This window comes from Gekko japonicus, unplaced genomic scaffold (assembly GCF_001447785.1).
Source record: "Gekko japonicus isolate JY-2015 unplaced genomic scaffold, Gekko_japonicus_V1.1 scaffold3851, whole genome shotgun sequence".
Lineage (NCBI taxonomy): Eukaryota > Metazoa > Chordata > Lepidosauria > Squamata > Gekkonidae > Gekko > Gekko japonicus.
The window spans coordinates 91,890-103,644 of NW_015174962.1; the positions used below are offsets into that span (position 1 = coordinate 91,890).

The 11,755-nt window shown below is 42.4% G+C and overlaps 1 protein-coding gene across 3 annotated transcripts in view; it reads right to left on the minus strand.

Annotated features, from left to right (window-relative positions):
* The window catches only part of LOC107122113 (5'-AMP-activated protein kinase subunit gamma-1-like), a 51,436-nt gene extending 41,069 nt beyond the window's left edge, over positions 1-10,367 (minus strand). The window contains exon 1 of one of the 3 annotated variants that reach the window (XM_015425146.1): positions 10,283-10,367. The gene's annotated coding sequence lies outside the window, so the exon portion shown is untranslated. Of the gene's footprint in view, positions 1-51; positions 194-10,282 lie in introns of those variants that run through there. The other 2 variants (XM_015425145.1, XM_015425144.1) reach the window with 2 other exon arrangements.
* Positions 10,368-11,755: the final 1,388 nt, after the last annotated feature.

The following is an 11,755-nucleotide window of genomic DNA, read 5'->3' on the forward strand; positions in this document are numbered from 1 at the left end:
CCCGCCCCCCCCCCCCCCCCCCCCCTTTGCCGGCGGCGCTTGTTGCCTTACCTGCTCCCAGGCTGGTGCCGCCGCGCTTTCCCTGGTGGCGCCTGCCGGGCCAGCGGCTATTTAGGGTGCCCGGCTGAGGAGCTTGAGTATCAGGCGCAAACACGCCGCTGGGTGGGTGGGAGGGAGGAGGAGGGCTCGGGCGGGCTGAGCGGACAGCAGCCAGGCTCCCTCTCAGCTCTGGAGTCTTGTGAGCAGACATTCCACTTTGTGAGCGACTGGCCATTAAAGCTGCGAGCGAGGGATTCGGCTACTGCATCAATGGGTTTGCTCTGGAGCCCTCCTTCCCGAGCGGAGACAAAAATGGGTGAGCCCGAGGCTAAAAAACGGTGGGCTAGCTCACACGAACTCCGCTTAGAGGGAACACGGGACACCAGTCGGCGCTTCGCCCCGGAACAATGCACAGGGTTTGCACGATGGTAATTCTTGTGATGGAGGGGGGGGGGGATACGCAGAGGCCCAGTTCATGGCTGGGAGACTTAAAAGAGGAATAACACTGCCTTCTGCAGTCTCCAAGACTCTGTGCCCGCTTCCAGAGGCACTCCTCCTTGTCAGCAAGCTGCCAAAATGTTCTTTTCTCTCTCTGCACATGTGCATACCTTCCTTTCCACAGATGCACATACCTTTCCCTATTGCTAATTACTGCTCTTCTGCAACGCTCGTATCTCTCAAGGCCACTGGAGGAGTCGCTTAGATCATTGGTTTGGCTTTAGACAAGCTCATACCTGTTTTTGCTTCAAGTAACAGTTAGTTCCCAGGCCCAAGGGTGCGCGTGGGAACCATAGTCATTGGGCAACGCTCTTATGAATGTACTATAACTGTTGTGTGCATAGTTCATCCCTCATTCTTAACAGTGTTCCTTCCTGTCCATGCATCTATAGCTTCAAATAAAGTAAAACCTTCCTGCAAGTGTGTACTTCATTGTTGCTGTGGCTCCTGACACTCCTGTGCTTTTCAGAGTTGCATGGTAGGCAGAAGTTCAACCGGCTAAGCCCCTGTCACTTGCAAACACCACATATGGGAAAGCTCCTGTGTCGTTTATTCCTTTTAGTCAATGTCTGCAGGGGTTTAGCAAAACATTCAACACAGATTATTTACCAACATGTTGCAATCAGTAGGCCCCTCCCATCCACAACTCTTCCAAGCCACCCCCTCCATCTCCTTTTTGAGCTCCAGAAATTTAATTCCGGTTGTGCACATACCAAAACATGCAATGATATCAAGAAACAACAACGTGAGAAAGAATGTTGGCAAAATGACAAGGAACCTACTGTCACTATGCCCTTCGGTTATTTACCTAGGGGAAACAGGTCATACCCTATACCAAAGGATAAATGGACACAAATCTGACATCAGGAATAACAAAACTGAGACACCTGTAGGAGAACACTTCAGCCTTCCAAGGCATTCAAAGTAGCTGTTTTATTGCACAGGAAATTTAGAAACCGACTAGAAAGGAAGATTGCTGAGTTACAAGTTATTACAACACTTGGGACAATGGAACCCCCAGGACTTAACAAAGTTATTGATTTCTTATCTCACTACCTATGCTAAGGTCATTAAGTTCTCGCATCTGCTGTAAACTCCTTTGTTACGCTGTATGCTAAATTCACAGGGTTTACCAATTGCCTTCATCCAGTCTTAGCTATATTTTCTGCTCAGTTACTTTTTTTATTTGTATTGGTGTTTAACATTTCATATACATTCATAATCCTTTTCATCAAGATTACATAACATAACCAAACATCAGATACACCCATTTTCCCTTTTATTATTCCCTCCCCCTAGTGACCAGAAAAGAAAAAGGATATTATTATTATATCTGTAACTATGTGCACACCCTATGGAGTTTTGTAAATATATCATGATTAGCCCCCCCTTACCAATCTGATATATCCAAACCGTTTCTTCCTTATTGCTAATGCCTTCTCATCCCATGTCTTTTCCTGTTTTATTATCAATAAAATATCTGATTGAATCCATTCATAAAGGTACCGATTCCAACTTTCCGAAGTCCATTTAAAAGCATCTTTCCATCCATATGCTATTACCGCATGTGCAGCTAGAATCATAATTTAAATAAGTCCTTTTTGGATTTTCCTACTTTATTGTTTCCCATCAGTCCCATAAATAACACTTTCTCATTCAACACTACATAACTTATCCACCTTTTCCAGGATCGAATTCCAGAAATCCATTACATTAGGGCATTCCCACCAAAGATGTGCATAATATCCCCTTACCCTTTTACAATGCCAACACTCTGATTTCATTCCCTTGATCATATACAATAATTGAGCAGGTGTCCTATACCATTTCAAGATTAATTTCATTTCCAGTTCTTTAAATTTCTCCATTTTTACCTCCTGTACTGATAGGTTCATCTTCTTCTCCCATTTAGATTGTATTGTCCTAATCATAAAGTCCTTATCTTGTTTCAGTAGACTATAGACTTTCCTTGCCATACCCTTCTTATTGTCATCTTTAGAATGCCTTTTGTCTCAAAACATTATATAATCCCATGATACTTAACCCAGGGGTATTTTTGGGCAGGAACGCACAGGAACGGAGTTCCAGCTGGCTTCAGAGTTGGCCACACCCACTACAGCCAAAACCTCTGCGTGCGTGGCTACAGAGGGAAGGCCTGGAGAGTGACCCCCCGGCGACTCTGAGGCGGGTGGGCTGGAGGGGCCCTGGAAGAATTGGGGAGGCATTTAAATGCCTCCCCGTGCCTTCCCTGGCCGGCTTGCCGCAGGATGCTCGGACAAACCAAGGGAAGGCATGGGTGTGGCCTAATAGGCTAATGAGATGTGTTGTCAGGGGTGTGGCCTAATATGCTAATGAGTTCCTGCTGGGCTTTTTCTACAAAAAAAGCCCTGACTTAACCAATATTGTCCTGACACTTTCTCTGATACTTCTTGTATTGGGATCAATCTTCCTTGAGAGTTATACAAATCTTTCAACCTAAAAAAACCTTTTCCCTTTAACTCCTTCCAAAAAGTCATCTCAAAATTTTAAAATTCTTGACTTAAAGATGCAAGTGGATCCCATTTCAAAGACATTGGTATCCAAACAGCTTGTTTCTTTTCCCAAATCCTTAACATTGTCTGTCTTGGGCCTATCGTATTTTCATTTTCTTTTTTTACGTTCTGTGTAAATATTCCAAATCTACCTGCTCCTCCATTTATAGTATCCTCCCATCTCACCCATTTCTCTAGAGTTTTACCATCTATTTCCATCATCATTCTTATTTGAAAAGCATCATAACACCTTTGCAATTGTGACATGCCCCAACCTAACTCCTCCTTTGGGGAGTATATCACTTTCTTTGCTACTCTGGCTTTCTTCTTCCCAAACACTCAATTTTCAATTTCCTGGTCCCATGTTACTAACTGTTTTCTGGATATCCACTCTGGGAGTACCTGAAACAAATATAATCCTAGGCATTAGAACATTTTAACTGTCCTTATCTTCCCCAGTATACTCAGATAATTTTTTATTCCATTGATTTAATTTTTTTTGTATCTTTCTCCATGCTATTTTATAATTTATCCCCACCAAATTTTTAATATTTTTTGTTATCATTACACCCAAGTATTTCAACTTCATACCTGTTATTCTTGCTACGTCTTTTAAGTTTGTCCTACTGAACATTATTTCTGACTTTTTAATATTTACCCCTAAATCGAAATACATTTTAAAGTCCTGTAATATTATCATAAGTTCCTTCAAGGCTTCCAGGGGATTTTCTAACACTATCCTTCTATTACTATTATTACCATGGTACAAAGCATTAATCACATTTCTTATGGGGTGACCAATAGATCTTCCTTTCACAAAACCATATTGATCCTCTCCCACTAACTTTGGAAGCAACTTCTTCAGTCTATTTGCTAACACCTTCACAAAAAAATTATAATCTTAGTTTGCCAAACTTATTGGTCTATATGAACTATGATCCATTGGATCTCTCTGTTGTTTTAAAATTCTCATAATTTCCATCTTCCTCCAAGTGTCTGGGGCTTCCCCTCCCCTCAATATCTTATTAAATAATTTCTGCATTTCCAGAACTATTCAGTCTCCCACCATTTTATAAAATTCTGCCGTGAATCCATCCAGACCTGGTGACTTCCCATTTTTTAGATTCTTTATAACATTCAAAATTTCTTGTTGTGTAATATCTTCATTTAATATTATCAAATTCTGTCTCCTAATTTTATTATCTATAACTTCATTAAATTGTTTACTTTCTCCCACTGTGAATGTTTTGATAAAATTTTGTAAACACTTCTTATAAACCTTATTTCCTGTTTAATTTTTCATACAAGTTATTTTTTGCCTTTCTCTCCTTCTCTTCAAGTAATTTGCTAGCCTCTTCATTGTATTATTACATTACAGTATTATATTACTATTTTGATATTCATTTTTCACTAATAACTCCTTTTTCCACATAGCAAATAAATCCAATTCCTGCAGTTCCTTTTACAGACTATTCAATTTATCCTCAGTTTGCTTTTCATATTTTTTTTGCAAGCTTCTCTGTAATTCTAATATTTCCTTTAGTTTTTGTTCTCTTTTAATCCCCATTTTCTTCCTAAAATATATATTTTAGTTATACATATTCCTCTCATGACCGTCTTTGCTGCATCCCAAATTATATGTTCCTCTGCTGATTGTTTTCCTTAAAATAATATTCCACCCCTCTTAATAGATCTTCTCTATCCTTCTGCTGTAAAAATATTTTGGGGTCAATTCTCCACCTTTTAATCTTCTGCTCCTCCTCTAACCTTATCTCTATAATAATTGGTGCATGGTCAGAGATCCATATCGCCCGTTTCCACCCTGGTAACTTCTATATCATTAGTTTCTTTTAATAAGATGTGGTCAATATAAGAGAACTTGTTATGCCTTTTTGAAAAGAATATAGGTTTTTTCTCTTCTTGCAATAGGTTATATACCTCTTTAAGTTTCCATTTATTTAATTTAACTTCTTATTATTCAAAATATCACTATTAAAATCCCCTGCTATTAGTATTTCACCTTCATAAAATGATTGTAATCTTTGGAAAAATTGGTTTAAAAATATAGTCTGCCCTTTATTGGGTGCATAAATATTTGCTACTATATATTTTTTACCATTCATACCAAATTTCACAAAAATATATCTACCCTCTCTTTCCTTACTTTGCTCCAAAATATTTATATTCAACCTAGAGTGTAATAGAGTAGCCACTCCCCTTGCTTTTTTTTGTTCCCTGTGACTCAAATTGCATTTTCCATCTTGGTGAGTTTAACAATGGCCTTAAATCCTTTCTACTTTTATGTGTTTTTTGAATACACAGTATATCTATATGAAGGTCTCTTAACATTTTATTCTGTATCTTTTAACGTCTGAGGCCATGTTATTTACATTTGGGGAGAGTAATTTAATCATCCTCCCCATTCTGCTTTTAAAACAATTCTCCACTATGTGCTTTTCGGTCTTTGCTTTTTCCCCTCCTTATTCCCTGGTTGCTCCCTCCCCCATAGCCGGAAGAGCAACTCCTTCTCTAGGAGCTGGATGGGGATTCTAAATTTCCCCCCTTTTTGTTCTTCATAATGCAGTCCTGCCTACACATATTCAGCTCTCCCCCTCCATCTCTCAGTACATTTATTTTAACCATTATCAGAATATCCTGCTTCGAAAAGAAAAGTTTCTCTTTATATCCCATTTCTTTTTACTTTTACATTCACATAAAAGTCCAAAGTCTCCCATCTTCACTCAGTGGTCTTCAGAATCACCCTTCTTCCTCTTCTCCTTCCTTTTGATCTTCTTTATCTTTATCTTCTCTCTCTGATTCAAACCCTTGTGGAGTATGTTTCATATTAAGTCTCTCTAATAATTTTGCTGCTTCCTTAGGGTTTTTCACCTTCATAAATTTCCCATTCTTGAAAATCAAAATAGTTGCTGGAAATCTCCAAGAAAACAAAATGCCATTATCATAGAGCTCCCGAGCATAAGGTCTCATCTGTTTTCTGTCTTGTAATGTTTCTGGCGATAAGTCAGGGTGAGGTATTACCCTCTGCCCTTGAGGTTGTAAGTTCTTAATCTTCCTGAGAGCTTTCCATACTTTATCTTGTAACTTTTCACTTGAAAAGGCAATTACAACGTCTCTGGGCACACCTTCTGGTTTTGGCTTCAAGCTTCTGTGCGCATGTTGTAAATAATCTTCTGTAACTTTTATTTGAAGCTTCTGAAACCACTCAATTAAAGTTTTAACAAGGTCTCCGGTAGCAATCTCTTCTCTTTTTACGGCACTGCCAATCTGATAATGAGGCTAGCCTTCTTTTTAATTCTCGTGTTTCTTTTTGATTAGCTGTTGCCTTTTTCTCTGCCTTGTCTGCTACTGTCTGAGCAGTTTTAATGCGTTCCGATAATTGCTCAAATTTATCCTATAATTTTTAAATATCTTCTCTGATATTTCTTTCCATATTAGAGATAAGCTCTGCCATCTCCTTGACTTCCCTCTTTGACGCCATTGCAAGGAAAGGCTTTAATTAGCTTAATTAGGCTTACAGAGTTGTTGTTGTTGTTCAGTCGCACAGTCGAGTCCGACTCTTCACGACCCCATGGACCAGATCACGCCAGGCCTTCCAGTCTTCCGCCGTCCTCTGAAGTTTGCTCAACTTCATGTTCATTGCATCTATGACACTGTCTAACCATCTCATCCTTTGCCGTCCCCGTCTTCTTTGACCTTCAATCTTTCCCAGCATCAGGGTCTTCTCCAGTGAGTGCTCCCTTCTCATTGGGTGGCCAAAGTATTTGAGCTTCAGTTTCATTATCTGGCCTTCCAGGGAACAGTCAGGGTTGATTTCTTTTAGGATTGACTGATTTGATCTTCTTGCAGTCCAAGGGACTCTCAAGAGTCTTCTCCAGCACCATAGTTCAAAAGAATCTATTCTTCGGTGCTTGGCCTTCCTTATAGTCCAACTCTCGCAGCCATACATGACTACTGGGAATACCATTGCTTTGACCATGCGGACTTTTGTTGGCAGGGTGATGTCTCTACTTTTTATCATGCTGTTTAGGTTGTTGGAAAAGGGGGTGCGCTATGACCAGTGTGTTCTCTTGACAAAACTCTCGTTAACCTGCTTCATTTTGCTTTCCAAGGCCAAACTTGTCTGTTATTCCGGCTACCTTTTGACTTCCTACTTTAGCATTCCAGTCCCCTATGATGATGAGGACATCATTTTTTGGTGTTAGCTCTAGGAGGTGTTGTAGGTCTTCATAGAACCGGTCCACTTCAGCCTCTTCTGCATCAGTGGTTGGGGCATAGACTTGGATGTTGAATGGTTTGCCTTGGATTCGGACTGAGATCATTCTGTCATTTTTGAGATGGTATCCCAGTACTGACTTCTGCACTCTCTTGTTGACTATAAAGGCCACACCATTTTTTCTACAAGATTCCTGGCCACAATAGAAGATATAATGGTCTTCTTACAGAGAAGACTCACCAAATCCAACGTTATCTCTTTCTTCTTCAAGGTTTCTTCCTCCCTAGTGTTGCTCTTTCCGTCCTTATCTTCCAGCTTTTCTGGTGTTATTTTTTATTTTATATGACTCCTTTCTCGGAGGGGTAGCATGAGGCGTCTGATCTTGCTGACACCTGCGCAGGTCCTCCTACTGCTCAGTTATTTATGCATCTTGACTGTAATTGGCCCTTCCTGGCAACGCCCTCTTTATCCTCTATCATTTTCACCCTCTACTTATATGTAATGGTTGGTGACCCCAGTTTCAATGTATCTGAAGAACTCTGTGTGCACACAAAAGCTTATACCCAGAATAAAACGTTGGTCTTAAAGGTGCCCCCACTGGCCTCAAACTTTGTTCTGCTGCTTCAGACCAACGCAGCTACCCCCACCTGAGTCCTACGATTACTCAGTCTTCACCAAATCATTTGACTGCATGCTACTAAAGCTGTCAATCATCTCTTTCAAACAGACCACCTGTGCTTTGGCAGCCAAGCAGCAAAGCTCACCTAGCCAGTCATTCATCTCAAGTGGAGTAGTTGCTTTCCAGTCCCTAAGAATAATTCAGTCTGCTACTATGAACACAGCGGAGCAAGGTTGCTCATGAATCACAGTCCCTCTATTATTAGTATAGCCCCTAAAATAGAATAAGGAAATGAAAAAGTGCAAGTGGGATTCAGAAGTAAATGCTGGCCCAACAGGGCAGTTCCAGAATATGTGTTAACGTTTGTCAGTCTTTCAGCTTTTCAGGAAAATAAGAGTCTAGATAATGATTTCCTTGGCCCCAGAAGGGTGCTATATTTTGTTTACTTACTGCATGCTGATCCCACTGATTAGTCAAAATAGCTTCCAGCAATTAAAATACGTTACCTATATTAATGTAACAGGTGCTCAAGGAAGGGGGTTCTTGGTGATATCTAGACCTGACATAACCTGTTGTGCAGCACCTAACCAGGAGTGAGGAATGTGAGAAGATAAAGAGGGGTGCCTTTTTGCCAAGATTGGGCACAGGAAAACAGCTCTATGTAGAATCCATATAGTTGCCCACATCTCCAGCATGGACTGGTATGGAGTAAACAGCACAGGTTGAACTACACCGTAAAGAAAGAATGGCCATTTTAAATTGGAGGAAATAACTCTTTTCCAGACAGCAGACCATAGGATAGAAATGTACCTTGGCTGCCCAGCCCTACTACTTCACAAATAGTTGGGCTTTAAAGTCTGCAAGCATCAGCTAGCAGAAAGGCACAACTGGGACCTTTTATACAAAGCATGACATGATTACTCTCACTGCTGTTGAAAACTATTGCCATATCTTCTCTGGGCCAAATGTTTAGCATATGTGGATTAAAATTTGGTAAAGCTGCCAGGAGCCCAAAAAACAACTTGGCAGACCACATTTGGCCCACAGGCTACAAACTGATTTTCCCTGCTCTAGAATGCAAGGAATGGACACTTGAGGGAGAAGAAGAGAACACATGGCCAATATTGTTTGTTTGGGCAGTGGCTGACTGAAGCTAAGAGACAGGTCAGGGCAGAGCTGGGATTTGAAACAAGGATTTCCCAGTCCATAGCTTCTCTCCTTGACCATGTATGTTACACATGCACTTAAACTTTAGTATGATGTAAATAGAGACTCAGCAGACTACAGGATTAGCCCAATCTCCTGTTCTCAGATTTCATGCATGTATGTATATGTAGCTGTCCGTGGACGTGTCCAGCAATTTGTAAGAGAATCTTGCTCTTGCATGGATATAACAGATTTGTTTTTACACCCATCTGGTTCTATTTCCTCACCTCCTGCCTTCTTCCCCAACCCCAGAGCAAGTACCTATGCATATTAAACATTGTTCAGTGCGGTCTGTCTTCCCCTCCCCAGTAGCACTGGGAAATATCTTGTGTGTGAGTCACGATCTCAAAAAAGAAAGCAGCAGTCTCTTCCCCTCTCAGTTTATCTTTCTAACTTGTAGCCTGATCCCAGTAATAAGAGGTCATGTAGTTTCTGGGCAAGCAAGGGAACTGTGTATGGGGTGGAAATTACCTAAGTGCCATCTGACTATGAAACACTACCAGAATTCAGCTGGGTTTCAGGGCCACACCACTTCCTTGTCCATCTGAATGGGACTCAGGTCCAGGTTCAGATGGAGGAGAATAAATACTGTGTAATGAGAATAATCAAGAGATTGTTGAGAAGCAGGGATCCTAGCAAGCAAACACAGCAGTATTTCTGTACATTTCAACACAAAAATACCACACAGCTAAGGTTCAAGTTCAATTTATTTCTACAGTCCTTAGACCAGTCGTACAAAAAGAAGTGCACCTTTAACCACAGCTAAGGTTGCTGACTCCGACTTGGGAAATTTCTAGGTAATTTGGACATGCCTGGGGATGGTGGGAAGGGAATGCTGCCGGCATACGATGCTAACAGTCTGCCTTCTAAAGCTGCCATGCTCTCCAGGGGAACTATTAGGACCTGTGATCGGCACAGGAGGGAGCACAAGGCACAGGAGACCTCTTCCAGTCAGGGGAGGGGAGGGACTGGAGACGTGAAAAGAAGCTTGATGGGTCCATTTGAATGAGAACTGGTTGAAAAAGAGTCTGACCGGCCTGTTCGAAAGAAAGCTGGTCTGAAGGCAATCAAGGCAGCTGTTTCCTGGACTACAGCCCTCATTCTTGCTTATCGATTTAAACCTCAAAATATACAATATAAAAACAGGTGGCTTACCTGTGACTGATGATCTTCCAAGTGGTCGTCTGTGCATTCACACCCTTGGGACTCCAGGCGCCTGCACCAACCCCAAGCGGTGACTTCTAAGCTCCACTAAGGGATTTTCGTGCCCCCTCCCCTGCCCGGGAATTCCACCGCACACGCTCAGGGTGGGGCACGCAGGTAACAGCCCAGGTTGTGGGGGTGCATAGTTGAGACTGCTCAGAGCCAGTTCCAGGAGTGCCCCAACCCCTGTCCTCCTCCACCTACCATTCACGCCTGCCTGCCCTCCTCCTTCAGTGCATACCCATGCATCCTTCCCCCATCTGCTCACTCATTTGCCAGCCCTCCAGGTGCTCATACACCTAACCCCAACTGTATTGGCCGGTGTGTGCAACTGGGAGCATCGCTGCTGGGAATGTCGCTGCCATTCACTTCCTGCACACCCTTTCCCCAGCCAATACTGGGCAGCCTGTGCAGATGGGCGTGCAGGTGGTGGGAGGGCTCACAACAAGCAGACTGGGCAGCAGGGAAGGCAAACAGCTGAACCCCACCTCAGGGTATGCTGACGCTGGCCTCAAGCCCGCCTTTTGGGATTCTTCCAAAGGTTCTGCATAACGTTTAGCTCTTCTCTTAGTGAGAGATTATCTCAGATTCCATCATGTAGAGGGGTTCGTTCCAGCATTCCTTTTCCCAGCACGGCTCCATTTTTGTCTGTAAAATCTGGCATACTATGTAGGAGCTGACAAAGGCAGTCTGGCCTCCTGGACGGCTGATAGCCAACATTGAGAAGACACACATCCTTTTCATGTTGCAAACCTTTTCTAAACCCAGAAACTTTATCCCTATCAGGTAAAAGTTTGCTCTGCAAAAGGGAGGATACAATGCTGAAACATGTTTGACACTTTGCAGAACAAGGAAGGAAGCTTTGAGGTGTGTTTTCTATAGCCAGAGCCATGGTGCTCTAGCAAAGCAGTGGTACTAACATAAGAACATAAGAGATGCCAATGTTGGGTCAGGCCAAAGGCCCATCCAGTCCAACACTCTGTGTCACACAGTGGCCAGAAATACCAGGTGCCCTCAGAAGGTCCACCAGTGGGGCCAGGACATTAGAAGCCCTCCCACTGTTGACCCCCCCCCCAAGCACCAAGAAGACAGAGCATCACTTGCCCCAGAGCCCCTATCTATACCTTGTGGCTAATAGCCACTGATGGACCTCTGCTCCATATGCTTATCCAATTCCCTTTTGAAGCCGTCCATGCTTGTAGCCGCCACCACTTCCTGTGGCAGTGAATTCCAAGTGTTAATCACTCTTTGGGTGAAGAAGTACCTCCTTTTATCCGTTCTAACCCGACCGCTCAGCAATTTCATGGAGTGCCCACGAGTTCTTGTATTGTGAGAAAGGGAGAAAAGTACCTGTTTCTCTACCTGCTCTGTCCCATGCATAATCTTATAAACCTCGATCATGTCACCCCTCAGTCGTCGTTTCTC